This window comes from Aptenodytes patagonicus, unplaced genomic scaffold (assembly GCF_965638725.1).
Source record: "Aptenodytes patagonicus unplaced genomic scaffold, bAptPat1.pri.cur scaffold_134, whole genome shotgun sequence".
In the NCBI taxonomy this organism is placed as follows: Eukaryota; Metazoa; Chordata; class Aves; order Sphenisciformes; family Spheniscidae; genus Aptenodytes; species Aptenodytes patagonicus.
Window position 1 is genome coordinate 12,386 of NW_027472076.1, and position 27,249 is coordinate 39,634.

Genomic DNA, 27,249 nt, shown 5'->3' on the forward strand with positions numbered 1-27,249 from the left:
CCAGGATGCTTACAGCTTACACAAGGCTGCAAGGAAGCACTTTGAAAGAAACAAGGTGATTGTGGCAGAGGCGGATACACAATGGCAGACAGACTTGGTGGATATGCAACAGTTTTCCAAATACAGTGATGGTGTTAAGTACATCTTAACAGTGCTAGACATATTATCCAAGCATGCGTGCACCATTGGTCTAAAACACAACTAGTTCTGAAATTGTTGGGGGTTTTAAAGCAATTTTTAGCAGACTGACTGCGGAAAAGAATTTTTAAACCAGCCTTTTAAAGAAGCTGTTAAAGCAGTGTAATGTTCACCATTTTGTTACTAATAGTGAAGTAAAAGCCTCTGTCGCTGAGCATTTTAACAGGATGCTCAAAACCAAGATACCGAGATATTTTACAGCACACAAAACTTTTCCCTACATGTGTTGTCAGAGTTTATAAAGAGCTATAATGAGAGCTTCCACAGAGCTGTCAGAGCCAGGCCTGCAGATGTGAACACTTCGAACACTGCAAGGGTTTGGAAAACGCATCTGGGGGTGTGTTTAAAATTAAAGAATCTGCTTCTGCCACCCAGCCCCCTGACACCCTGTACCTTGACCAACATTGTTGGTGTAGACAAACTGCTGACACCTTGCCGAACACCCTGTCCCTTGACCAACATCAGCAGTGTATGCAGGATGCTGCCCACATTGTCCGTGTAAGGTAAGATTCTCTCAAATCACACTGCCATTGTTGGAGCCAAGGGGTGGCACAACGCTTACACACATTCAAAAGACATTTGCATGATTGGCTGTTGCTGCCAGATGACCCAGACACTGTGTCCCTGGCAGTCTGACAGAGCCATGGCATCGCTTATGATCCTGTGTTTGCTATTGGTGATCAGATGAGTCACCATATAGGCGCATTGTTGCACACCTTAGTGCCTCAATAAAGCTTTATTTTCTAATGTATCCTCAGACTCCATTACTGTTCGGTCCACAGAGCCCAGGGCAATTTCTTCCCAACCTGGCTTCCAGTAGAAGATTTCTAATCAAGTCCTAAATGGGGTCATTAAATGCAGACACCCTCTAGCACAGGGTAAAATTTGTTCAGACCCTCTGTGTCAACATTCTCATTTAAGAACTTTTTGTGGTGTTTTTGCTGTTGCTGGAGATGTAATTTAACAAGGGAGAAAGGGGAGGAATGTTTTGAGTTTATTCTTAGTTATTCAGGTCTCCCACATGGGAGCTAAGTGGATGGGAAGGAATCAGAAGACTCCTCTGTGCTGTTGTGTTAAGCAGCTTGGCACACACCTGTTCTCTGCAGCACCTGCAGGGCTGTGCTAAGGCAAAGTCTTCCTGTGCCCTCTACAGCTACCTTTCAACACAGGATGCTCAGGGCTCATAGACGTAACCCAAGGGCTTTCTGGGCCAACACCCAAGGGCTCTGAGCACTGCCATAAGAAGGCCCTTATGCCTGTTGTCAGTTGCTAAGAGAGGGTGTCTCCATAGTCAGGGATGTCAAGGAACTCTTTTGTGCCCAACTGATGCATTTATCAACATGCATGTCTGAGGATGAGGCCTCCTTTCTACCTCTCTAAATGGACAGTGAATGCTGGAAAAGCCAGCCATGAGAATATGTCAGATCCAATGAGTTACTTAGGCGAAGAGAATGTGTTAAGTCAATTTGATGGGAAGACTTTCAGGCCAGAATAGTACTATTGAAATTTTCTTCTTACTGAATCAATAACTCCTAAAGGAATATGAATTAATTTTTTAAAGGGAAAAAACCTAAAATTATTAATAAAAATTGATTAATAAAAAATTTGATTAATTCAGAGAATAATTTGGAAACACAGGGCATTCTTAAAATTAAACTTTAATCAGATTTATTTTCTAATTTAAATTGTACTTGCAGAAAAAAGACAAAAAATTTCCAGCTGTAGCCAATCCCAGGAGCAGAGCGTCTGCAGGATAACTGGAGCACTGAGAAGGTAATGCAACCAAAAAGCCACAATGTTTGCCCCCAGAATCACCGCCCAGGACTGCACAAGAGCCGATTTCAGTTAGTTAAGGACCTGCTTGGACTGTCCTTGAGGGCAAAAGGGCTGTGGGGCCCTCTTGGATCTTCAGAGACAACATCCTCAAAGCCAATGAACACACCAGTCTGATGTGCGCGGAGTCGAGCAGGGCCTGGCAGGAAGCTGGCATGGATGAACAGGGACCCCCCTGAATTACTGAGTTCAGACTCCAGAAGGATGTGCACAGAGTGTGGAAGGGTGAACAGGCTACTCAGGAGGCATATAAGACATGGCCTTTGGGTGCAGGGATGGAGCCAGGAAAGCCAAAGCTCAGCTGAAGCTGGAACTAAGTGAAGGATGGGGAAGGCAACGAAAAGGGCTTCTGTACAGGCATCGGCAGTACAAGGCAGGCTTGGGGAGCTAAGGGAAATGTGGTCCCACTGCTCAGGGGACAGTAACAAAGACATGCAAAATGCTGAGGAACTCATTGCTCTTCTTTATCTTGTCTCTTCTGGGGAATAGCTGCCCTCAGGGTTCCCTGGTCACCAAATGTTATAGATATATATGAATACCTATATATATATTATATAAATATATATCAATGTATTTAATGTATAAAAATACCTGAGGGGAGGATGCAAAGAGGATGGAGCCAGGCTCTTTTCATTGGTGCTCAGTGACAGGATCAGAGGCAAATGGTAAAACTAAAAACACAGGAGGTTCCCTCTGAACATCAGGAAACCCTTTTTCACTGTAAGGGTGAATGAAAACTAGGACAGGTTGCCCAGGGAGGTTGTGGAGTCTCCATCCATGCAGCTATTCAAAAGCCATCCGGGCATGGTTCTGGGCAACTGGCTCTAGATTGCCCTGTTTGAGCAGGGGGGTTGGAACAGGTGACCTCCAGAGGTCCCTTCCAACCTTGGCCATTCTGTGATTTGGTGAAATTTTCTAGTAGTATCTGTGGTAGTGAAGCTTCAACCACAGTGGAGGCTGATGCAGCTGGGAAGCATTGATGCCAGCTGGACACACACAATAGACCTGATGGGATTCACCCCAGGTTGCTAGAGGAGCTGGCTGGTATCATTGCACAGCTGCTCTTGATCATCTTCAAAAGGTGTGACAGGTTGACCCTGGCCAGCAGCCAAGCATCCACACAGCTGCTTGCTCACCTCCTCCCTTCCCATACTCCTGCAGTGACATGGAAGAAGGCAAGAGGAAAAGCAAAAGTGAGAAAACTCTCAGGTTGAGATAAAAATAGTTTAATAGGTGAAGGAAAGAGGAAAAAAACCCAAGTGATACAAAAGGAATCACTCACCCCCTCCCACAATAAGAATGATGTCCAGCCAGTCTCTGAGCAACAATCAGCCTGGAAGACAATACACACACCCTCCTCCCCGTTGCTCCTTCCTCTACCCTATTTTTTATTGCTGAGCATGCAATATCCCTTTGGCCAGTTCAGGTCAGCTGTCATGTCCAATTTCTTGCCCACCCCGAGCCTACTTGCTGGGTAGGCAGAGTGTGAAAAAGAGAAAGCCTGAACACTGTGCAAGCACTGTTCAGCAGTAGACAGAACATTGGTGTGTTATCAATGATGTTTTAGTCACACATCCAAAGCATAGCACCCTGGCTCCTATGAAGAAAATTAACTCCTCCCCAGCCAGACTCAGTACACTCCCTTCCCTTGCCAACAAGGGAAGCTTGAGATAGAAAGCTTGAGAAACAGAGGGGTCAAGGATGTCCTGATGAGAATTCTTAGAACAGATGAATCATCTATCTGTTTATGAGAGTTGTACAAAGGAATAAAGCTCACAGAGGGCTTACACTAAAAATATTATTCTAGACTACCATATACACCCCATTGTAGCCTACCCAGAGGAAACTTGTTCTATAGCTTTATCTTTTTTACAGAAGGATGCATGGGAAAGTTAATAGCAATTCCTACTGGAACATTCTTGCCTCTCTAAATTGGAGATATGGATTTGATGGATGGACTATTAGATGGATAAGGAACTGGCTGGATGGCCACATCCAAACAGTCACAGTTAATGGCTCAATGTCTAAAGGTCCATACTGGGACCAATACTATTTATCTTCATAAATAACATACATAGTAGGACTGAGTGCACCCACAAGTTTGCAGACAACACCAAGCTGAGTGGTATGGTTGATACGCTATAGAGAAGGGATGCCATCCAGAGGGACCTTGACAGGCTTGAGGAGTGGGCCCATGTGAACCTCATGAAGTACAACTCGGGTTGGGGCAATCCCCAATATTAGTCCAGACTGGGGGATGAATGGATTGAGAGCAGCCCTGTGGAGAACAACTTGGGGATACTGGTGGAAGAAAAATTGCATACGAGCTGGCAATGTGCGCTTGCAGCCCAGAAAGCCAATCGTATCATCGGCTGCATAAGAAGCATGGCCAGCAGGTCGAGGGAGCTGATTTTGCCCTTCTATTCTGCTCTCATGAGACCCCACCTGTAGCACTGCATCCAGTTCTGGGGTCCCCAGTACAAGAAAGATATGGACCTGTTAGAGCGGATCCAGAGTGGATCTTCTCCTGGCATGGCAGGGAGGGAGCACGGGGTGAGCAGGGACCCAGCGCTGAAGATATCTGCGTCTTAGCATCTACCCAGCTTTGCAAGAAGCAGCCACCCAGCCCCAGTCCCATTGAGTGCTGCCCACGGTGCAGCAAGCCCTGAGGAGCCCCATGTCCCTCACCTGCAGCGCCTGCAGCTGCCAGGAAGGATGTTTCAGCCCCTCACACAGCAGCTGCAATCCAGGGTCTCCCAGCTCATTTTCACCGAGGTCCAGCTCCCTCAGGCTCTGGCTGGTGCTGAGCACTGTGGCCAGGTCCCCACAGATGCCGCTGGTGAGTTGACAATGCCACAACCTGCAGAGGACAAAAATGGAGAAGATCCACCGAGTTGTCACAGCCACCAGGACAGATGCTCTCACCCACCAGCTCCTCACCAAGCCGATGACCATAGGCCACGGCCACAAACCCTGCCCACACTCACCACACCCCCATCTCACAGCCAATGAGGGGCCAGCACCGCAGCCACCGCCTGCTCCCAGCCCAGCCCACAGCCTCTCCTCAACCAATCCCCTCCCAGGAGGCACTGAAGGGCTCCTTGGCCCCACAGCTCTGCCCCAGACATGCAGGACCCGCCCAGGGGAGGGCTCTCCATGGCTCCACTCCACCCTCTCCACCCATCAATCCCAGCCAGCCATGGCACCACATAGCCCATCCAGTCTCACCCACTCAGGACTGGGCCGATCGGGGCAGCAGACACTGATAGCTCAGTGCCATGCCCACCGCTCGTAGGCCACGGCTGCAGCCCCTTCCTTGCAAGCAACTGGAAATCTCATTCCCCCAAAGGTAAGCCAAAGGGAAAGCACCCAAAAACATCCAGAGTGTGAACATCACACCCTCCACATCAGCACTTCTGCCCCGTGCATCTATCCTCGTGGCTCAACGCTATTTACAAAGGTGATTACAGCCCTTCAGTCCACCAACCTTCTCGATTAATTCCCACCAGTTCCTGTCCCTGACCTCCTTCCCCACTGACTGGGTACCTCCAAAGGCTAGAGACAACAAGCGGGAATTTCTGTGAACTCTGTTTTCTCCCCAGACACAGTCACATCACTGTGCACACAAGTGCTCCCGCTGCCCCATGGGTGTGTGCACAGCTGGATTTCACTGTCTGCCTAGAGGGTCCCAGTGCCATGGGACATACCCCATACGACTCGAACATCCACCTGGGGCTCGCTGTGATGAGACAGCATCTATGCAAGAACCCTGACATTGGGAATGGCAGCTTGGACGGCCATGCGAGTAAAAGGGAACGACTGGATGGCAGCTGAGTGACCCAGGACATGTGTCGACACATGGCTGTGGGCACAGTGTGCAAAGGCAGACACTGGGCACCCAGGAGATCAGGACTGACTCTCCAGCTCACTCCCACTGGAAATGTCAAAAGGATAGCCCTGCCCTTCCGCTGGTTGCCCACAAGCCTCTCTACTGCAGTAAAAGAGGGAAGCATGCCCAGAGGCATGCATCCCTCTGGGGTACTACAGAGACCAGGGCTGGGGCAGAATGCCCCTAGGCAAGACATCTGTCACAGCTATTATTGCTGTCCTAGCACGGCAGGCAACAAGCACAGAATGAGCAGGGACCCCACCCTGCAGATGCACCTCACTGGCAGCCTGTCACCATCCCTGCATGCAGGCAGGAGCTGCCCCACCTCAGCCACAAGCTACACTGAGTACTACCCTTGGGGCAGCTGGGAAAAGCCCTGAGGAGCCCTGTGTCCCTCACTGCAGCATCTGCAGCTGCCAGGAAGGATGTTTCAGCCCCTCACACAGCAGCTGCAATCCAGGGTCTCCCAGCTCATTTCCTTCCAGGTTCAGCTGCCTCAGGCTTTGCTTGGTGGTGAGCAACACAGCTAGGTCCCCACAGATGCTGACAGTTGACATCTTACCAATCTGAAAAAAATCCACCGAGTTGTCACAGCCACCAGGACAGATGCTCTCGCCCACCAGGCCCTCACCAGGCCAATGACCATAAGCCATGGCCACAAACCCCACCAACGCCCACCCCACAACCAATCTTCTCCCAGGAGGTACCCCTCAACCCCACAGCTCTGCCCCAGCCAGTGGGCAGCTGCCAGGCCCTGCCCCAGCAGCCTCATTCCTGCCTCCCCCAGCAGTGGGGGCTGATAAGATGCACACCAGGCAGGCAGCCCTGTGACCAGGGTTCCTGGAAGAGCTGGGTGAGAAGCACAGCAAGGGCACAGCCACCAGCTCTGCCTGCACAGTGCTCCTCTCGTGGCTAGAGCCAGGAGCAGCTCCCATTTCCTCCGCCCACCTCCTGATGGGACCTATGCTTCAATATGTCTGTCCGTTGGGAGGAACAAAGCCACCTTTTAAACAGAATGGACTCAGCTCACTGTAAACTAAAGTGAGAAGTGCTGCCTTCCCATAGAGCCAAGAAAAGTTAAAGGAGACCTTGGAGTGGGAAAGGCTCTGGGAAAAGCCCTGAGGAGCCCCATGTCCCTCACCACAGCGCCTGCAGCTGCGAGGAAGGATGTTTCAGCCCCTCGCACAGCAGCTGCAATCCAACATCTCCCAGCTCATTATTGCCAAGGTCCAGCTCTCTCAAGCTCTGGCTGGTACTGAGCACTGTGGCCAGGTCCCCATAGATGGTGCTGGTGAGTCGGCACCATCACAACCTGCAGGGGAAACACAGGGAGAAGAGCTTTGGGGTCATCACAGCAGCCAGGCCCTCACCAGGCTGATGACCATAAGCCATGGCCACAAACTCTGCCCACACTCACCACACACCCACCCCACGGCCAATGAGGGGCCGCTCCCCTCAGTCAATCCCCTCCTAGGAGGCACCCAATGGCCCCTCAGCCCCATAGCTCTGCTCTGGCCACACAGGACCCAGCCCAGGGGAGGGTTCCCCACAGCCCCACCCCTACCCTCTCCACTCACCAATCCCAGCCAGCCGTGGCACCACACAGCCCCTCCAGCCCCACCACTCCTTGTGGGGCCAGTCGGAGTCGTGCTGATGGAACAGGGACAGGGACGCGCCCAATCCCAGCAGGCTGTGGCTGCAGGCGGCCACGGGGCTGCCTAGCACTGGGCCTGGCTCCCTGCAGGCCGCTGGGCATCCGCCTGCCCCCAGCCCCACTCGTTCTGTGGAACACCCCAGCCCTTTCCTGCAAAGACCAGCTCTGCCCTCAGGCCTGGGCAGGGGGCAGCTGCCAGGCCTTGCCTCAGCTACTACAGCCCTGCCTTTGGACTGTGCTCCTGGGGAGGAAGGGAAACTCACAAGAATCTGTGGGATTCACTACAGCCCGATCTTGGGCCTAGGTGTTAGTGTGGATGCCCCTCCATGGATGTACAATTTGCGCTCTGCTATCCCCTTCTCTGGGGTGGGAAACAGCTTCAATACCTCTGATGTGGTTTTATCCTGTTTCTAATGAAGTAAAGAGCAGAGGAAGAGCAAGTCTCCTCCTCGCTTCCTAAGCATCTTAACTCCTGATCTGAAATCAAGGTCTCTTTCTCCACCCCCTCCCCATCCTTAGTTGAAGTTCCCAGATGGACAGTGCCAGGTTCCAGTGGAGCCGTGGAAAATCCCCTTTCCTAAATGCTGCATTGCAGGGCCCTTTCATATTAGTCTATGGTATGAGGATTGTGAACACAAGCTGTATCAGGCTGTGAAAGGACTTCACTCCACCTCTCCAACACCTGGTCACAGGCAGTAGGCTTAACAGCATCAAACAAAGGGATTTCCTCACCAGCAGAATTCAGGTAAACAGAGTGAGCTGCCTATTTGAGAGAAGCATTGCCATTTTTGTTTGTTTGTCTCTAAGGAACAGAATAGTTTTCTCACTTGGCTGTTTTTAATTTGATCCCAGATTTCCTACAGCTTGACAGAGCAGGGACACAGGTGGTGAACTGGACTCCTTTGCCTGGGGTGTGTGCCTAGAAAAGTCAGAGAAGACATGATCTGCATTAGAGGATGCAAGCTGAATTTGTTACTAATTCACAAACATCAAGATAGCATGTTAGGGAGCATAACACCCCACTCAAAGCGCAACTGTGTGTACTTCCAGTTTACTGCAAAAAAAACCCCAACAACCCAAAAACCAGATGTGTCTCATACTGTGCAATGCTAGGTCAGATTTACATGAAATTCACAGTAATCACAAATGCTGCACTGTTCATGGCTACCTGAGACATTTCTAGTTTTGCTGTCCATATACAGATTGTGTTAGCTGCGTCAAGTCTGTTAAGAAGCATTCCCAAGGAAGATAGGCTGGTGCTATTCACCCTCATCTGCAAACCTTCAAGGAGCAATGCACTGGGCTGCCTCAACAGAGGTCTCCAAAACCACCGCAGCTCTGATCAGATTAAAACACTCCTCCAGAATTCAAGGAACAGAGATTCTTTTGAGAATTCAGGGGCTGAAAAAGAGAAACCGCCCCCAGCAAGAGAGAGCTAACAATGTCCCCAAGCAGGAGACAGGAACAGGAGCACATTCACAGCCTTCGCTTCTGTTGTTAACCCCTTCTTATAAGCAATGTTCCTTCTCTGTGCATTAACCAATACTGTTTGGAAAAGGGTGATTGTACTCCCCACTGAGCACTGAACTCCTAAAGACAGGAGCCAAGGGACCAAGTCCAGCTGGGCCCATTGGGTAATGCCAGCTGTACTATAAGCAGGAGCCCAGTGCTTCAGTATAAGAGCAAAAACCTACCTCAGGGCTGTAACTGCACAGATCTGGAAAGTAGTCAGAGCCACAACTAGCCCAGGGTCCAGACAGAAATCCTGCGTGGGGGTACCTTTTGAGGAGTGGGCCCATGCAAACCTCACAAAGTTCAACAAGACTAAGTGCAAGGTCCCGCACCTGGGTCAGGGCAATTCGCAGTATCTATCCAGACTGGGGGATGAATGGATTGAGAGCAGCCCTGTGGAGAACAACTTGGGGATACTGGTGGAAGAAAAATTGCATACGAGCTGGCAATGTGCGCTTGCAGCCCAGAAAGCCAATCGTATCATCGGCTGCATAAAAAGAAGCGTGGCCAGCAGGTCGAGGGAGCTGATTCTGCCCTTCTATTCTGCTCTCATGAGACCCCACCTGTAGCACTGCATCCAGTTCTGGGGTCCCCAGTACAAGAAAGATATGGACCTGTTAGAGTGGATCCAGAGGAGGGCCATGAAAATGATCAGAGGACTGGAACACCTCTCTTATGAAGAAAGGCTGAGAGAGCTGGGGTTGTTCAGCCTGGAGAAGCGAAGGCTCTGGGGAGACATTATTGCGGCTTCTCAATACTCAGAGGGGCTTATAAGAAAGATGGAGAAAGACTTTTTACCAGGGTCTGTAGTGACAGGACAAGGGGCAACAGTTTTAAACTGAAAGAGGGTAGATTTAGATTGGACATAAGGAAGAAATTGTTTATGAGGGCAGTGAGACACTGGAACAGACTGCCCAGAGAAGTTGTGGATGCCCCATCATTGGAAGTGTTCAAGGGTAGGCTGGATGGGGCCTTGGAGCAACCTGATGTAGTGAAAAATGTCCCTGTCCACGGCAGGGGGGGTTGGACTAGATGATCTTTAAAAGGTCCCTTCCAACCCAAACTATTCTATGATTCTACCTGTTGGACAGCCAGGCTCTTGATCAGTGTAATTTGGAGCAGGACAATAAAGTTGCTCTTTCCACTCTACTTGTGCCAGACTTGTGCTGCCAGGCCTTCCTCACATGTTTTCCTTAGTTGTGGTGAGGGAACACCAGGAGCTCTTTTCGTAACATTCATGGGAAAACACCCAGAGAGTACCAGCTACCATCATCCCTTCCCAAACTCCTTACCAGTCACACTACTGACAGTGGAAATACAGATACAGAAAAGAGACCCATGCACCATCCCAAGTCACAAGTACAGGGTTGCTCTGCGAGATAGAATGCAGGCTGAGCCACCACAACAGGTGTCCAGATGCCACTGGTGGGTCCTACAGCAAAGATCAACTCTGGCATGGTCACATTACCCATCAGAACTTTTAGCAGGAAGACAGCACCCCTAGGGAGAAGTGGAGAGCACGTAATCATGGGCTGCAGAAGGCCGTATCTCAGGCTTTTGCATCCAAAGGGCAGGGGGTGAATTGGATACATCTATACAGTGTCTTCTTGAGCCTGGGGATCTCTCAGCACAGTCTGGCTTTGCATGGCTCTCACTTAAGCTTAGCTCTCACAGTGGGAGGAAGGAGTTTATGACAAGCAGAGGCAAGATAGGGGATAGGGACTTTCTTTAAAAATGCTGGGCACAGAAACAGAAAGAAAAACTATGGGCTCAGCACCCCTTCCCCTGAGCCATGAGGTCCTGCGCAGTGCTGTCTCTCATACAGTGCAGTGCACAGCATCTCCCTGTTCAGGATGAGAATACATGAGAAGCCCACAAGACAAACAAGACTCAACAATCTGGTTAAGACTGACTTAAAAACCTCAGTGGCAGGAGTCAATGCTGACCAGGCAGCCTTTATGTCAAACAGCCTCAGGGTAAAAAGCCTTGGAAAGCTAATGAGGTCATCTTTTGCACAGAGCTTGCTTTCTGAACTCTGTTACTTATATGAGCGCTTTAGTTGCACAGAAGTTTACTTCTGAAGAAAAACTCCCCTCTGAGGCACTGTCTTCCAGTGGAGCAGTCCCAATGCCAGGCCCCAAATTACAGCAGCTTCTCCAATTTAAGAGACACTTTCACTGAAGAAACCTTGAAAAGCAGCAAAAATCATCCATTGAATACATTTAGGTTCTCACACAAACCATCAATTTGATGTTTAGTAGCTGGAACCTGGATGAAAGGAACAGAGCTGGAGCCTATGCGCTGGAAGGATTGAGAACACCCTTGGAGGACAGCCAGCAGGAAGAAAAGGGGTATCTGCAAGTCTGCTTGCTGTTGGGCTTCACTGACTATAGATCTTCACTGCGAACTCAGTGCAAGATAGCCTGAGCTGAGTTTAGAGGGAAAGGCCTTCAAAAGACTTCAAAGGGCATCTTTAGCACAGATCATTTGTTTCAGAAATGCATTAGCTTTAGCTATGCTTTGCAACACAAATCTTTCTAGTTAGAATACGAGGTCTCTGAAGCAGCCTATTCCGGTGGAAGACTAACAATGCCACACCTAAAGCTGCAGCAGCTTTTCCAGTTTAACAGACACTTACCACCCTAATTTGAAAGAAATCTGGAAGAGTAGCAACAGTAAATCGTCTTCATCGAATGCAATCTCACACAATCAATCAAACTGATTCTCAAAGCACAGAGTGAACAGCAGGACCACACCTTTGTGGTGGAAGGGTTGAGAACATCCTTGGGCACTACCACAAATCTGCTGCAGAAGGCAACATTTCAGCCAGAAGCAGGTGGTGGCAGAGAGACAGTGGGTCTCTGAAAGACCATAAATCATAGAATCACAGCATGGTTGAGGTTGGAAGGGACCACTGGAGGTCATCTGCTCCAACCTCCCTGCTCGGGCTACCTCAAGCAGGTTGCTTAGGACCATGTACAGCAGCTTTTGAATATCACCAAGGATGAAGACTCCACAACCTCCCTGGGCAACCTGTGCCAGTGCTTGTTCACCCTCACAGTGAAAAAGGGTTTCCTGGTGTTCAGAGGGAACCTCTTGTGTTTCAGCTTGTGCCCACTGCTGTGGGAATGGGAGTCTCACTAACGGACATTCCTGAGTTTGATTTTAATGAGCAAACACTGCACCACCTGGCATGACAAGGCACTTAAGCAGTAAATAACGGAGAAAGGAATGTGCAGTTGAAAGGAGAAAAACAAGATAAAGACCATGAAGGCATTTCGCATGATCAGAAAGAACGGGCCAATCTGCTAGAGCATAGATGCGCGTGAACACAAGGCTGTAACCTATCTGCAAGCCGCAGGTAGCGCGTGTCCATAGTAGTTAACTATATAAGCCCTGTTATAAGTGTAAATAAAGGAGAATGACCATACTCATATTGAGATCTGTCATTACTCCGGAATCGCAACTCCCGCTCCGTCGTCGACACTGAACAAAGGGAAACTCCGACACACTGCCTCTTGTCCTGTCACTGAGCACCACTGAAAAGAACCTAGCTTTGTCCTCTTTGCACCCTCCCTTCAGGTATTTATGTACATTGGTAAGATCCCCCTAATCCTTCTCTTCTCCAGGCTGCACCGTCCCAGCTCTTCCCTCATATCCAAGACGTTGAAAAACCAAAGTTGAAAAACTTCTCAGCATTTGTCTTCAGTATCCCATTGCACTGAGTTGTTTGAGTCTAGGAAGGTGGAAGACTTTCTCTGTAACTGGCCTTAATATTAACTGTCCTTTAAAAAACAAAAAAACTATTACTTGAAATAGCGCACTGATGAAAGAGCACACGTCAAATGACTGTACTGCTCCTTCCTCTAATACAAGGCACACTACCTGCCTTTTTTCAGCTCTGTCTCAGTCCAAGTTCCACCTTTGGACAATTCTGAGCAAAGGTGTAATTTTCAAAGAAAGTTTCTATCCCCACACCAGAAGCAATCCTACTGGGCTGACAGCTCCACAGTCATAGGCCTCTCTCTTTTTGAAGCGTAGAGGATTGTGCTTTGACAGTCATCCGGTAACACAAGAACGCCTCTCCGCAATGAGAAGGTTGCACCCCACAGATAAGAAGGACATAGAGGATAACTGCACTTTTACAGTGATGTTTTACCCAAGTCCTAACAAGCCCTCCACAGCATGAGCCAAACTGGCTTGTATTTTAAGGACAGGCAAATGAAAATACCTTTAAAAACCTTTTCTGCAGAGAAGAATGGGTCTCTATAAAAATGGTACAGGGGAGACAGACACTTCTATTTCCTGCAGAAAAACATCACTCCAGGCTGATATTTGCCTTCACCTAGGAGCAAAGACTTTGAAGAGAAAATGGGACATCTGAATTCAGTACTCTCTTTGTCCTTTATGCAAGTGCTCACACAGCAGGTCCTGCCTCCATACATGGTCTCCACAATAGGCTTAGTCAATCAGTAAAAAAAAATGAGCAACGTAGATAGGGGATGGGGGCAGGGGAATTTTATTAGTATGACAGCAGGAAGGTTCTCTTCACCATAGCAAGTTTTTATAATGGAAAGACTTCCAACCATTTTTCATTTTTAAAACAGGGGAGAACACCAAATTATGTAATCAAGAAACTCCAACCCTGTGGTTGCCAGCAATACTTACTGATGTGACCCATCTGGAGGCCCTGGAACAAACTTGTTTTCATGGTCTTCCAGTGCAACTGAGCACCCTTCAGGATGAAAGGAGTCCAGTCCAGTCCAGTCCAGTGTTTGACACAAAATGAAAGAACCATTTGATCACATTGGCTCAGGATGCAGTCTTTCAGAACTATCCCAGTGAAATGTCCCTATGCATTGCTCACAAATGTTTCTTCTTGAATCTCAAACAAAGTGAAATACATTCAAGTTGTGAATCACTCCACCAGAACAGGAGTTGTTCCTTGGCCTATTTGAATCCACTTCAATAAATCTTCCTTAACTCTAGGTGAGATTTTACACCCAGTTCTTTCTATCAGGTACTCACTTGTTTCCTCATTTAACAAGCCAAACAGGAATCATACCACTAATATCCAATTTGTATCATACTCACTATACTTTTCTAACACCTTTATATCCTTCCCCGGCGTCCCCAATTCTCCTGTTTGCTCATTGTCCTCCAGTGCATAGAACAATGCTGCAAAAAACTCTTGAAAGCTCAGGTGAAGGAAGCTGTAGACACTCACACACCTCATACGGTTTCTTAGAACACTCTCATTCCGAAAAAGTGAGAGGAGGACTGGGTGATTTAAGCCATACACCTCAATCTCCTTTTCATGAAACAGGATCTCCTGCTTCCAGATTCCATCAGCAGCCATGCAGCAAAGTCTGCTCAGGAACTTCTTCATATCCTGCTTTAGATTGTCACTCTCACACTTGAGTAAGCTGGAAAGGTACAGCACGTACAGCTCTGTGGGTGTTCTAGAAATCTGGACAAGATCTTTCCTTCATTAAGTTCTTGTTCAAGGACAGTGCAGATGGTCCAACACACAATGGGTACAAGGCACATGGCAAAGAGAGTGTCATTTCTTTTGACAAAGGTAACGGCTTTTACTGCTTTCTCTTCATCCCTGAAGAACTTGTGGAAATATTCCTCCTTCTCAGCATCTGAAAAGCCCATTATTTCTGCATAATGCTCCTCCTTTAAACACTGCCCCAGCCTTTGAAGAGCTGTTGGTCTTGTAGTGATGAGCAAGGAGGACTGAGAGAGGAGAGTTTTCTGAAATAAACTGCTCAGAATGATTTCCACTGGCTTCCTTTCACCACAGTCAGAACACAGCTTATTTTTTGGCTGATCCAAGGAAAACCTCAGTTCATCAAAGCCATAAACGATGAACAGGAGTTTTTCAGAACTAGCCAGGATTGCTTCAGGTGGTACCTTTCCACAAGGACAGCAAGCTGAGATCAGATCCACTAGACTCAGCATATCTGCCTGCTGGAAAAGGTTGACTTCTCTACAGTTTATGTAGAAAGCATAGTCAAATTGTGCACAAATGGCTCCTCTTGCCCAGTCTAGCATGATCTTTCTTACTGTCATGGTCTTTCCAGTCCCTGCGCCACCCACCAGCACAATGATCTGTGGCATTTGACCTCTTTCATTAGGCTGAAAAAGTGTTTCTACAGTAACTGCAGGGTGAGCTTCTTCCCTTCCAACTTCTGCACATCCTTCTTTTAGACCCAGGACTTCCTGTTCCTGTTCACTTCTCCCCAGAGGGTTTGTAACCATCACCAGCTTCGTGTATCTACTGCTTAGAGTCACGTTCTCACCCAGACAAGCATTCACCTCTTTAAATGTATGGAACTCTCTTGCTACATGGTCTATTTCTGCCTGTAATCTAGAACAGTAAGAAATGTAAGTACAGTCCCTAATAAGTGCAGATTTCCCATTAGCTCCTTGTCATTAAAACTATTCCAACAACACACTACCACTACACTGCACTTGTTTTACATGACTTCCAAAGACCTTAACAACAGCTCATGCTGAACACCATTCTGAACAGGCATCTCTATGCTTTATTTATGGAAGATGGGGGGGACCAGCTCCTCTTTACACATCTCTATTAGGTACAGTCAGGTTGGGAGGATGGGACCCATTGGGGAAGAATTCCTTCATGGGAAAGACGGCTGAGGATTTAGTTGGAATAGAGTTGCTAAGCATATTCTTCTTTCTGTAAAGCATTGTGGCATCTCTACTAAAGACAGAGACTTCCAGTTTCATTTCTCAAATGGAAGATGAATAGTTAACAGTGCTCTGGCCAATCTCCACTGCAATAAATAGGTGATAATGAAAGTTGCTTGGCTATCACCCATCAAATCACCTCTCTTCTCTCAAACTCTGCGAGGGAAGGATATCTGAAGTGTCCTTTGCATTCCCTATGTGGACAGATGATTGTGCACTGTTGTCTCATGGCTGAGACAGCAGCACATAGCGTAATGGTTTCTGCTGAAGCGACACTTACCTTCAGCTGACGTTCCAGGACCCAGAGCTGAAACAGGAATTGAACATGTGTATTAGCATTGTCATGCAGCAGCATCCTATGGACAATGCTCAGGGGCAGTGGATTCCTCCAAGGCCCAGTCCTTGCCCAAGCTTGCCTAAAATCCCAGAGGACACTGCAAAGTCAGTGATTTGCTACTGACGCTGGCACATCAGCACTGTGAATGCTCCCCACCCCCTGAAAATCCAGGCAGATCCCAGAGTTCTTCTTTCAACCTGCCAATATTTCTCTCCAAGAAGCATCAGGCCTGACACCTCTGCTCCACGTTGCCTTTCCTAGAGGTCTCAGCTAAGACCTGCTCTAAGAGCTTTCTTAGTTCCATGAGCAACTCTCCACTCTTGCTGGCTCAGCATGAAGCCCTCCACACTGGCTGATTCAACAGGGCTTTGTAAAAGGTGCCTATGCAGGTGCACCTGTGTGCTGAACACACCGTGGGTACCCAAACTGCTCTTTGACTGAAGGTCTGGGAAAGGGTCTGGCCATCAAGTCTCACACAGCATGCAAGGCCAGCAGACACAATAGGAAGGCCAGTAAAAGGGACACTCTGCAGTCATTTATGGAAAGGGGCAGGAACATTGAGCTAAAATTCTTCCTATTCCATTGCTTAAGTCCTCCCTCCGTGGCTTGGGCTGGGATTAGCCCCTAGACCTTCATTCTCCCTACCCGAGCTCTCTAGTTAAAACCAAGAGCACCAAATTCTGGTGTTTCAAAGAAAAACAAAAGCCTGGAAACAAACTGTGTTGTCTTCCTACTTCACTCAGAACACAAAGGCCAAGGAACTTCCATTTCTCTATTCCACGGGAGTGGGCTACTGAGACAAACAGAGTTCAAGCATCGCATCTTCTCATAAGCCATTCATCTGAGACACCCCATGAGGAGCTCCCACAGGCATCAGAGCCCTGGGCTTTAGGCCATAAAGGTTATAAAGACCCAAAAGCAGGAAGTCTGTTCCCTGTCTGTCTTGAAACTGTATCAGGATCCACACCTGTGCTGAGCACAATAGTCTGGGATCCCCTACAGTGTCTCCTTCCTCTCTGCTCATGCTCCTGGGGCTGAAGGCATCATCCCTGGGCTCCTGCAGACTCCTGCAGCACAGGGCCCCAGGCAGGTACAACCAGAGCCTCCTCAGACACAACCAAAGGGAAAGCATGTGGGTTCATGCCCTAACACTTACTGTCCATCCCATATCCCAGTACCCTCTGACAGACAGGGGTGAAGGCAGCAGACACCCACTGCACTGCCCTCACATCAGGAGGGAACCCCTCTCCTACCAAGGAACCCCAGCTCCCACACAGGGCCACACTTCCTTCCTGGAGCAGGACAAGAGCCTGGGCTGTGGGCCACAACTCGCCCCATCTGATCAAGAGGTTCTCCTGCTGTTGAGGCCAAACACTGTGGGTCAGGCATGGGAGACCCCAGGGGGAAAGAGAAGAATTAGAACAGCAGTCCCTGAAAGGGGCATGTAGAGGAGCAGCAGCAGGAAGGAGCCCCTGCAGTTCCTCTCCCTAGGAAGGAATGCACTGGATTTCTCTCCTCCCACTTCCCCAGGACTTGAAAATTGTTCTCTCTCACCACTGCTAGGAAGTCACTTGTGCTTTTTCCAGGGACAAGTCAAAGAGAAAGAAAAAGTATTCATACCCTCCCATTTCCTCACCTTGCCGTTTCTTCTGCTTCAGTTTAGCTGCAGTGTCTCTTTGATCCCTTCCAGCACACAGATGGCTACCTCCACAGCAGTGTCTGGTCCATAGTGCTCACACATGCAGTCAGCAAGGCTGACTGCGTCATTGGTTTCTTCAAGTAAACCTCTGGACAGATTGTGCGTGCCTTCATGATCAATATGTGATAATTTAAGCTTGAACTTCTTGAACATGTCCAACACAAGATCCTCCACTGCTTCCAAAAGTACGTCCCAGCACCTCTCCTGCCATCGCTCTATGCTAAAAATACCCTGGAAAAAAGCAGATGTTTAAAGCTAAATTGTCTCCCTAGACCACAATACTTCCCTCAGCCTTTTCCTGCAACTTCTGCCTCAGGCATAGGGCTGACATATGAAGTCAGGCTCTTGCAGTATCCCCTTATGCACCACACAGAAACAGAGGCAGCAACCAGGGCACCTGAGGAATACCTGGGCTCCCTGCCACGCTAGTCACAGCAGCAGGGATGGGGCTGCACCCTCTGTATTTCTGGAGGCAGTGGCTCGTGTGGGTGGAGAGTGGCTATCTCTGTGGTACTAACACCTTCAGGAGATCACGCACCCACCCACAGCACCAGAGCCACCACAGCTCTCACTGCATCCATAGCATTTGCCTGCTTGCAGCTCTGCATCTCACAGGAACAAGAGTGACATCCAGGGAATGCGAAGCCCCTTCCTGCAGGTACAATGCATCCGTACAGAAGCATTTCATCAGGAACTTGTAATGAGAGAAGCTGAGTGAAACTGCACAAAAAGTGGGCTCTTTTTTTTCCTTTAAAGACCAATTTTACATCTCGTCTACCTGTCAAGCCAATCAGAAGCCCCGCATAGTCTTGCCCCAGGAACTCGCTATGTGCTGAGTGAAAGAGACTTTACAAGACATTGCCTCATTATAAGGCTCACATCCTTCAGTTTCTACAGGCTGGAAATATTTGGCTCTCTGCCCTTCAGCTCAGTCGTCTATTGCTACCCTTGCAGGCCTGCGTGTCGTGTAAGGAGCAAACAGGGGTGAACTGAAGAGCTAGAGGCTCAGCCACGAGCAGAGGGGAATAGCTGCCGTTCCCCTTGCAGGGCTCAGTTAACAACACCTGCTCCAGCGCAGGTGCAGCCCCAGCCCTGGGGGACCATCTCTGCCCCCCCCCTCCCCAGCCCACGTGCATTTCCCTTGGGATCACAAGGACCGAGAAGGGACAGAAGCTGCTTGCACATCTGTGCCTCAGCACTGGGGCCGGCTTCCGCCCTACTGCAGCTGCTCTACAGCCCCGTGCCTTCCCGGGCACCCCTCCCAGCCAGCTGGGCAGCCCAGCATCCCCCAGCCCGGCTCTGGCGCTTGCCTCCCTCCTCCAGAAAAGGGCTGCTTCGTCCCCACGGCGGCTGGTGGGGCTGCTTCCTGGGACACCCCTCCACTGCTAAGGGCTGGCCACAGATGAAGCCCCGCTCTGCTTCCCTGAATCCCGGTACCACACCAGCCCCGCTCCCCGGGTCACCCTCCCAGCCCCGCTCCGCTCCCCCCAGCCCCGGGACCGCACCAGCCCTGCTCCCCGGGTCACCCTCCCAGCCCCGCTCTGCTCCCCCCAGCCCCGGACCGCACCAGCCCCGCTCTGCTTCCTCGAGCCCCGGGAACACACCAGCCCCGCTCCCCGGGTCACCTCCTCAGCTTCGCTCCGCTTCCCCGAGCCCCTCCCCAGCCCCGCTCCCCGGGTCACCCCCCCAGCCCCGCTTCCCCGAGACCCGGGACACCCCCCAGCCCCACTCCGCTCCCCCCAGCCCCGGGGCCACACCAGCCCCGCGCCGCTTCCCCGAGCCCCGCGAGCCCCCCAGCCTAGCCTCGCTCCCCCAGGACCCCCCCAGCCCCGCCCGCCCCCCGCGCCTGCGGCCCGCGTCCGGCCGGGAGCCGCTCACCGAGCGGGACTGCGGGCCCCGCCGCCGCGGCGTGGATCCCAACGGGCGGGGCGGGGGAGCTACGGGGGGCGGTTGGGGCCAGTCCCAGCAGTAACCGCGCGACTGTTACCACCCGGTGCTGATGGACTGCCCTAGATTTTTACTTCCTCCTGCACAAACTAACTCGTAAAACTGAAGAGTTATATTTCAGCGAATGGTATGCAGGGGCAAAACATGCCTCAGCACTATCAGCTGCAGTCTGTGGCACTGAGCTTTCCTGGAATCTTCTTCCAAAATGGGTCCCTGGAGTCTTACTGTGATGGACCAATGGAGGCACAGAAGGTGCACTCTACTATCCCAGGCATCCCGTTGTGACCTGGGCTCTCAGCACCCACCAGTAATGAAAAAAAGGAAAAGGCACAAACCTCTCTCAGGAATCAGCAGTTAACTATCTCTTACGTTCACGCTGTCTTCATCACTCTCTTCTTCAAGCATCTCTCCCTCTGCAGAAGACTTCTTAGCTCTTCTAGGTACTGCCTTAACCTCAAACCTGGACATGGAAGGAAGACACAACTTTAGAAAAATGGGTTCCTTTGCTAGATTAATGCTAAGGCATCTGTAAAGAGTCAGCTTGACAATCTAGGCCACTAATGGAACCACTGAGCAGTGCTGGCCTCAGAAGGAGCACAACAGCACACCACTAAACAGAGGCTTTGTTATTTTACCTCAATCCTCCCGCACCATCTTGACCCAAGACGACATTTTGGAGATTTTTTGACTCACTCAAGACATGGAAATACCACAGACAGAAGACCTACATCCATCGGGTCTTTCATCCACCCTCTAAGAGATGCTTTTCATGTTATATACAAAGCAATGGAAATACTAGGATTTTATTAAACATTTTGGCAGTCTCCACCAAAAGAAAGTGATTGAGCAGGTGAAACCCTATGAAAGATGCCTAAATTGCTCTTTATATAAAACTAGTCTGATCTAATTTGAATAATGGTAAAATGGAAAATGGAATCAGCAAGTGAGTATGCATAAATCCAAAGTAAGCAAAGGCAAGCATGATATTAACTGGAAAATGTTATTTTGATTCAAGCATGAGCTAAGAAGGACCTGACCTCATCAGACAAGGACTGCAGAAGCAAATAGACTCACTTCGGAAATAGGTGGACACAGCCAGAATGGGTTGGAAGGATTTCTTTTTCCAGTGTGACCAATTTTCTCTGCAACAGTGACAGAAATATCTGGCATGATTGCAAGGAAAAGATACCAGTGCTCACAAAGACCTTTCTATTCCTCAGTGAGTTAGCTGCTTCTCAGCAAACTTCTTACCATGTACTTTTGCTTTAGCCCCTTGCTAAAACAAGCTGCACAGTATATAATCTGTTAGGGCTAGTAACGTTGCCAGTCTGTTTGCAAGTACAAGAATTAACAGACTCAGTCAGGAGACTGTTTACTAATGAAGAAATCAATGGAGGCAAAGAGAAGGGAAGGCATATTATAAGCCTGGGTTTCTGGTTGCCAATTTCAGTGGGGTTGCTTTGCTTTGACTATTCCTGAATAGAGAGAAAATGGTTCAGAGGTGGTTTTATCCCCAAATTTTTTTCTAGGAGTCAAATGGCTGCACCTGCAGTGTGGAGAAACCCAGTGACCAGCCACTCGCTTTCCTTCATGTCAGGCAACCTACACTGACACCACGCCAGCAGCAAAAAGGGTCTGATCTCAGCAATGCCTTTGCCTTTCTGCACCTCAGCTTCATGCCCAGAGCATGGGATGAACATTATCACACTCCACTGGCACACACCCTCGTGACCCTCAAACTTGAGGAGCAACTGTCTTAGCTTTTGATACCAGAGTCCTGCCCCAAAGGGATGCTTGATAGATGTTCCTATCAAGAAGAAGGCATCACTGGAAAGTTAAGAACCACCCCAAGTAAATCATCATGTTGGGTGGAGGTGCTGGTTCTTTTCCCGTCAGTGAATGACAGTGACAACGCTTTTAGACCAGGAGCCACAGGTCTTGGCATCCGAGCCTATGGTGGTGCTTTGGCTTTCTGCACTACGCACCTGGGTTCTCTCTTCTTCTCAAAGGTGACAGAGAACAAAGCTGACAAATAAAGAAGGACACAAGGTGTAGGGGTGGTTTTATGGCCTCATTTGGACATGGTAACATTTTCTCATCCAAAACTTTGGTTAAGTATCACACTTGCACAGAGGTCGGACAAAAGGTAACAGACACAAGTTGGACTGTGGGCAATTCCAATCAGCTATGTGGAAAGCCGTTTTTTTACTTTAAGAGTGGTCAGACATTGGATCAGGTTGCCTAGGGAGGTTGTGGGATCTGCACTATTTGCTGACAATATGGAATGTCCAACTGTATCTTCTCATAGTCCACTGCCAACCCTGGAGGTGTTCAAGACCCAGCTGGACATGACCTTGAGCAACCTGATCTGATGAAATGTACTCCAAGCAGGGGGCTGGGCTAGAGACCTCCAGAGGTCCTCTCCAACCTGAATTATGCAATTATTTTATGAGTTCTCTCAGCCTCTCCTTTTACATGAGGTTCCTGACAGCTCACCTCTCCAGCCTATTGAGCTCTGTTTGAAGAGCAGCCCTGCCCTCTACTGTATCAGCAGGTCCACCCACCCCCCTCCCCAATTTGGTGAGCATGCACTCCATCCCTCATCCAGACTATTAATCAAGATATTAAACAGTATTGGTCCCAGTACTGATCCCTGAAAGGAAGTGGCTAGTCAATATCTGCCGTTGGATTTGGATTTTGGATTTTGGACGCATCTGTTTGCTTTGCTTGGACATTGGTTTGCTGTGCCTCAGCTGGTAACCCTAGAGCTCCTTCATAGTCTGTAGAAAGAAACAAGCATCTTATGGCCAAAATGCATCTCATCTCAAAGACAATGTATGGAGTAGGTCAGAAAAATCACATCCCAGCAGCAGCTATTTCTCTTCATGTAAGTGAAGGCAACCTAACATACCATAAATGAAGGCAAAATATCATTAAAATATACATTCATCTCACAGTCTTCACAAACTTCACTTACACCAACAAAAAGAATTCCCCAGAATGAAGTAAAATAACATCATCACAACACTGACAAAGGTGGACAATTTACACGCATGCCACCCCTTGTCCCACAATTACAAAAAAAATTCCCCACAATTAAAAAATGAAGGCAACTTGACTTGACAAGCTCAGCTGGACAGTGTGATACTGACGACAGACAGGACAGACAAATCTCATCCCAACACTAAGCTCATAGTTACAGGTTAAGTCTCTAAGTTTTGGCACTTAATCAAGATGTTCAAATTCTCAGTCTGTCATGCTCGGATATTCTTAAAACCAGTGCAGAAGGATCAGCATCTGCAAAGTGCCATTCAGTGTACATAGGCTTGCTTAAGCTTTGGAGATGCTCATCACTTCTCTCACTGTTGTCCCCAGAAACAACCTTAGCTCCAGGTTGAGTGAGTGACTGAGCACTGGAAGGAGGTTGCCCAGAAAGGTGGTGGACTCTCCATCCTTGGAGGTATTCAAAAGCTGTCTGGACATGGTCCTGGGCAGCCAGCTCTAGGTGGCCCTGCTTGAGTAGGGGATTGGACCAGATGACCTCCAGAGAACCCTTCCAACATCAGCCATTCTGTGGTTCTGTGAAAAACGAACTCCTCCTGAGGATCACTACACTTGAGTGGGGAGAAAGAGCCATCCTTGCTCTTTTTCCCACCCCATTCAGTGAAAGCAGGCATTGCTTACATCCTCTCCAAAGTCTGTGGCAAGATCACTTAAATGGGATTTAAGCTATAATTGTGATATAAGAAGGATGCTATAGTTGCAATTCTGCTTTAGCTGGGTAAAAGGGCTATCTATACCCGTGTGCATACCCAGTACACTTATTCATAAAGTCCTCAGGGATCCAGGAAGTCCACCAGTGTCCACAGGGTTGAGACAATGAACTGGTTTAAGACAATGGACCAATTTGCAAAAAGGTAATGAATTGAACTTTTAAGGTAATTCACAGCAAGAGAACAACTCCTAGCTGGCTTCACAACTGACAAGTTGTGAAGACTTATGCATGTGGGAATTTTGGAGAGGCACAGAGATTCCCCCAGGCATCTCCTGCTGTGCATAGATCAATGGACAGCAGCAGCTGGAAGCTTAGATGCATGTTAAGTCCCTTTGTGGAGAATCTGGATTCCCCCAGGGCAATTCCTCATGCAGATGAAAGAATTGACCAAACTGTACAGTGATCATTTTAAGTGGTCATTGCAAATGGTTCCTGCAGATTCAGGAATGGCCATGTGGGAGAGACTTTCATTCATAACTAAGATATTTAGGAATTTTTTGATATGTAGCTGAAGATAACCAATAGAAACAGATTAGCATGCTCTGGAGTGTTCATGTAGGACCAAGGGCCAGCTGGATATAAGAACTCAGCAGAACAACGGTTTGGAGAGTGTCATCTGATATCCTGCAATGGGAACTCCTACTGCCAGCCAGCCAGCCGCTCACCATACTGTTTGAGAGATCTGATTTCCCACATTACTTCTCTTCCAACAGACTCATTATTATTGTAACACAATGGGTGTTCCCCTCTTATGAGAAATGAAATCTGGGTTTATTCCCACTCAGGATGGAAAGCAGTGCCAGAATACTCTGCTCTGCACAGGACGGAAATGGTGGTTCCTGAGAACCTCTGTCAAATACACTTTGACTGTGCAATGAGGAGGGAGAGACTCTCTGAGATGACCTGCCACTGCTCAGAGTGGAAAACCTTGGGAAACATTTCAAATGCAGATTCAAGCAAAATGGAATAGGAAATGGACCTCACAAAGGTAGCAAATGCCTAATGGGGGATTAAAAAATAATATAAATCACCATTCAAGTTAGAAATCTGCACCTTGGCCACTCTCTGGATCTGGTCACTCCTATTTACTCCACTGAATTAAACCATGTCTCAAGATTGTGGTGACCTTTATTTTCTTGTTGGTTTTTGGTTTTTTTCCCCAAGATCTGTAATGTGAACTTACCAGTATGAGGACTTTGGAGGGGAAAAAAGGGTGAGCAAAAGGAGACACAGACTGAGTTTCAGCTCCCTCCCAAATCCATGCCATAGCTATTAAGGTCATTTGTGTATGTGTATGCATTCAAAATAGGTGAAGAATGCAGGAAATGTGGTGAGTTCCTGAGGCATTTTGTGGTCATCACATAAGACCAGGAGCATAGATAACTATGGGCCTGTTGAGTGTCTCACTTGAAGTGTAACATTTTGGTTTTTATCCACCCAGACAAGCCTCAGAGGACTTGCCACAAATCTGAAAGGAAGCAGAAAAGGTTTTGAGAGGCCTCCATCTCACTGGCAAGATGAGGAACTCAAACAACCCTTTAAACATCTTTGTCCAAGATCCCAGGCAACTCTTTGCCCATAGATGAGAGGTATACCAGACAAGCCTGGAGCAGGCAAGAAGAATACCTCTCTGGAAAACTGGCGCTGTATCTGGTCAAATTCAAGAGACCTCAGGGAAATAGATTTTGGTACATTCCTCCAATTTCATGAGACGTCTGGATAACCTCCCTGTTTCTTTCTCACAACTCATCCGCGTCCCTGTTTTTGGGCAGGCTGATTTTGTCAAGTGAGGCAAAGAATGGAAAGCCAAGCATGCCCCTAGAAGATCAAAGCAAACAAGTCCACCCTCCATCAGCTTTAGCTGAAGATCTGGAACTGAACCAACGTTTCCAGTAATCATGCAAGAAATACAATCCCTAAAGGGCCTTCTCCTAAAGGAAGACCACCATGCCTGTGATGCTGAGACACCACAGATAACCGCCCCATCAGGACATAGTCACAGCCCTTAGTCAAACACTTCTTCAACGGGATGCCAAGTCATGGGATACAGAGATATGGGGCATGACACAATGATTCTCACCTCTACTGGGACATGCAATCATTACCAGTGGAAGCCTTGCGTTGTGAGAGCTTTTAAAGGACAATGTAAAATGGAAAATGCTATCATTCAGAAAAGCACAAGACAAATAACAGGGGAGAAACATATCTGGGGTGAAGAAAGTTGTTAGCCTCTGCCTTGTAAGTCCAGGATATAGCCAAGCACCACATAATGACCAAATTGCATTTATGGCAGCTGCAGTGGATGATAGCCTAGCCCCAGGAGTATGTCTAGCATTAGGATCCAAGGATGTGAAGTCGTCACCATGGAATGAGCTGAAAACCCAGAGAGGAGAAGCAGGAGCTGTCAGGAGAAAAATAATCAATGTTAAACAAAATATAAAGTGTAGTGGCTGGAATGACTTAGAGATTATAAAAGGAAAAGTGGCAAGTGAAGGCTGGCAAACCGAAAATGAATCACAGTAGATTCATAAAACCACGAAATTGCATGGAGCAGAATTCACACCAACAGCCTCTGCCCTAAAATATTTCTGCACAAGAGAACACCTGTGGGAATGTTGTGGTTTTGGTTTGTTGGTTTTTTTCCCAGATGTGATCAAAATCACACAGGATGACACAAAATTAAGTGTGGACATGGGTGGTCATCATCAGTAAAGCATGACTGAACACTGTTTTTTAAGGAGTGTCTATCACTTTGCAAAAGTGGGATGACACTCAGTTGCAAGGATAAAACATTCCCAGCACCAAGCTTTGGTCTAGCTTCTCTCCTAGCAACACTAACAACAGGAGAACAGTGGTCTGCTCACTGCATGTGAAACAGGCATGGACATCATCTGCTTTCATGACTTCTAGCCCTCCTTGGGAACCTCTCCATCACAGCTGGGCAGCCCAAGAGCTCAAGCTCCTCTGCCCTCTCCTCTCAGAAACAATATATTGGAAAGGACAGCTTCCCTCTCATACCATTCAGCAACAGTCAGCCTGAGGGATCAGTAAGAACTAAGCTCTTCTCCCAACTTCTTCCTCACCAATCACTCCTTCCAATGTGGCTGCCCCAAATTTACATCTAGGAAAAAAAATACACTGTAGGTGGTGAACACACTTGATGCATAAAACTCATCTATTTACTGTCCAAAAACAACCATCCCTGACTACTCGGCTTTGCCAGGCTTCTCAGCCTATCATCCTGGACACATGAAAGAACAGCAAAAATAAGCATGCTTCTTCCTATAGATGGGGGCCTGCAAGAAGCAGAAAGCAAAAAGGACAAAATAAGCAAACATTCAAGTTGAGCCTAATTTTATTTGATTGTAAAAACCCAAAGCAGGACTAAGTCAAGCTTTCAGGCATCACGTTGAGAGCTCTTTCAGTTTTTAACATGATCCCAAACCCTTTTTTGGCCACTGGTTTAGGCACAAGTTCATTACTGCATGAGCAGTGAAAGGTACAGTCTCACCAATCAGATGACAAAAACACTGTGAGGGGCTAGATCTGAAATCTTGTCACCTGCACCCCAGTGACAGCCCTCGACTGCCCCTTCCCATCTGTAGCTGCTGTGCTCAAGGCATGGGCATAGGCCTAGCTCAGCCCCGCACCTGCGGCTGCTCCCGCCATTGTGGGGTAGGTTTGG

General features: G+C 48.4%; 1 pseudogene across 1 annotated transcript; it reads right to left on the reverse strand.

Moving 5' to 3' along the window:
• Positions 1-2,629: 2,629 nt before the first annotated feature.
• Positions 2,630-27,233, reverse strand: LOC143173585 (NACHT, LRR and PYD domains-containing protein 12-like; annotated as a pseudogene). Its single transcript, XR_012997609.1, has 10 exons — positions 27,215-27,233; positions 19,721-19,779; positions 17,767-18,073; positions 16,087-16,115; positions 13,755-15,462; positions 8,386-8,493; positions 7,062-7,232; positions 6,320-6,486; positions 4,720-4,891; positions 2,630-3,186 (listed from the first exon to the last, which is right to left on the reverse strand). The product of XR_012997609.1 is annotated as an NACHT, LRR and PYD domains-containing protein 12-like (transcript).
• Between the last annotated feature and the right edge of the window lie 16 nt (positions 27,234-27,249).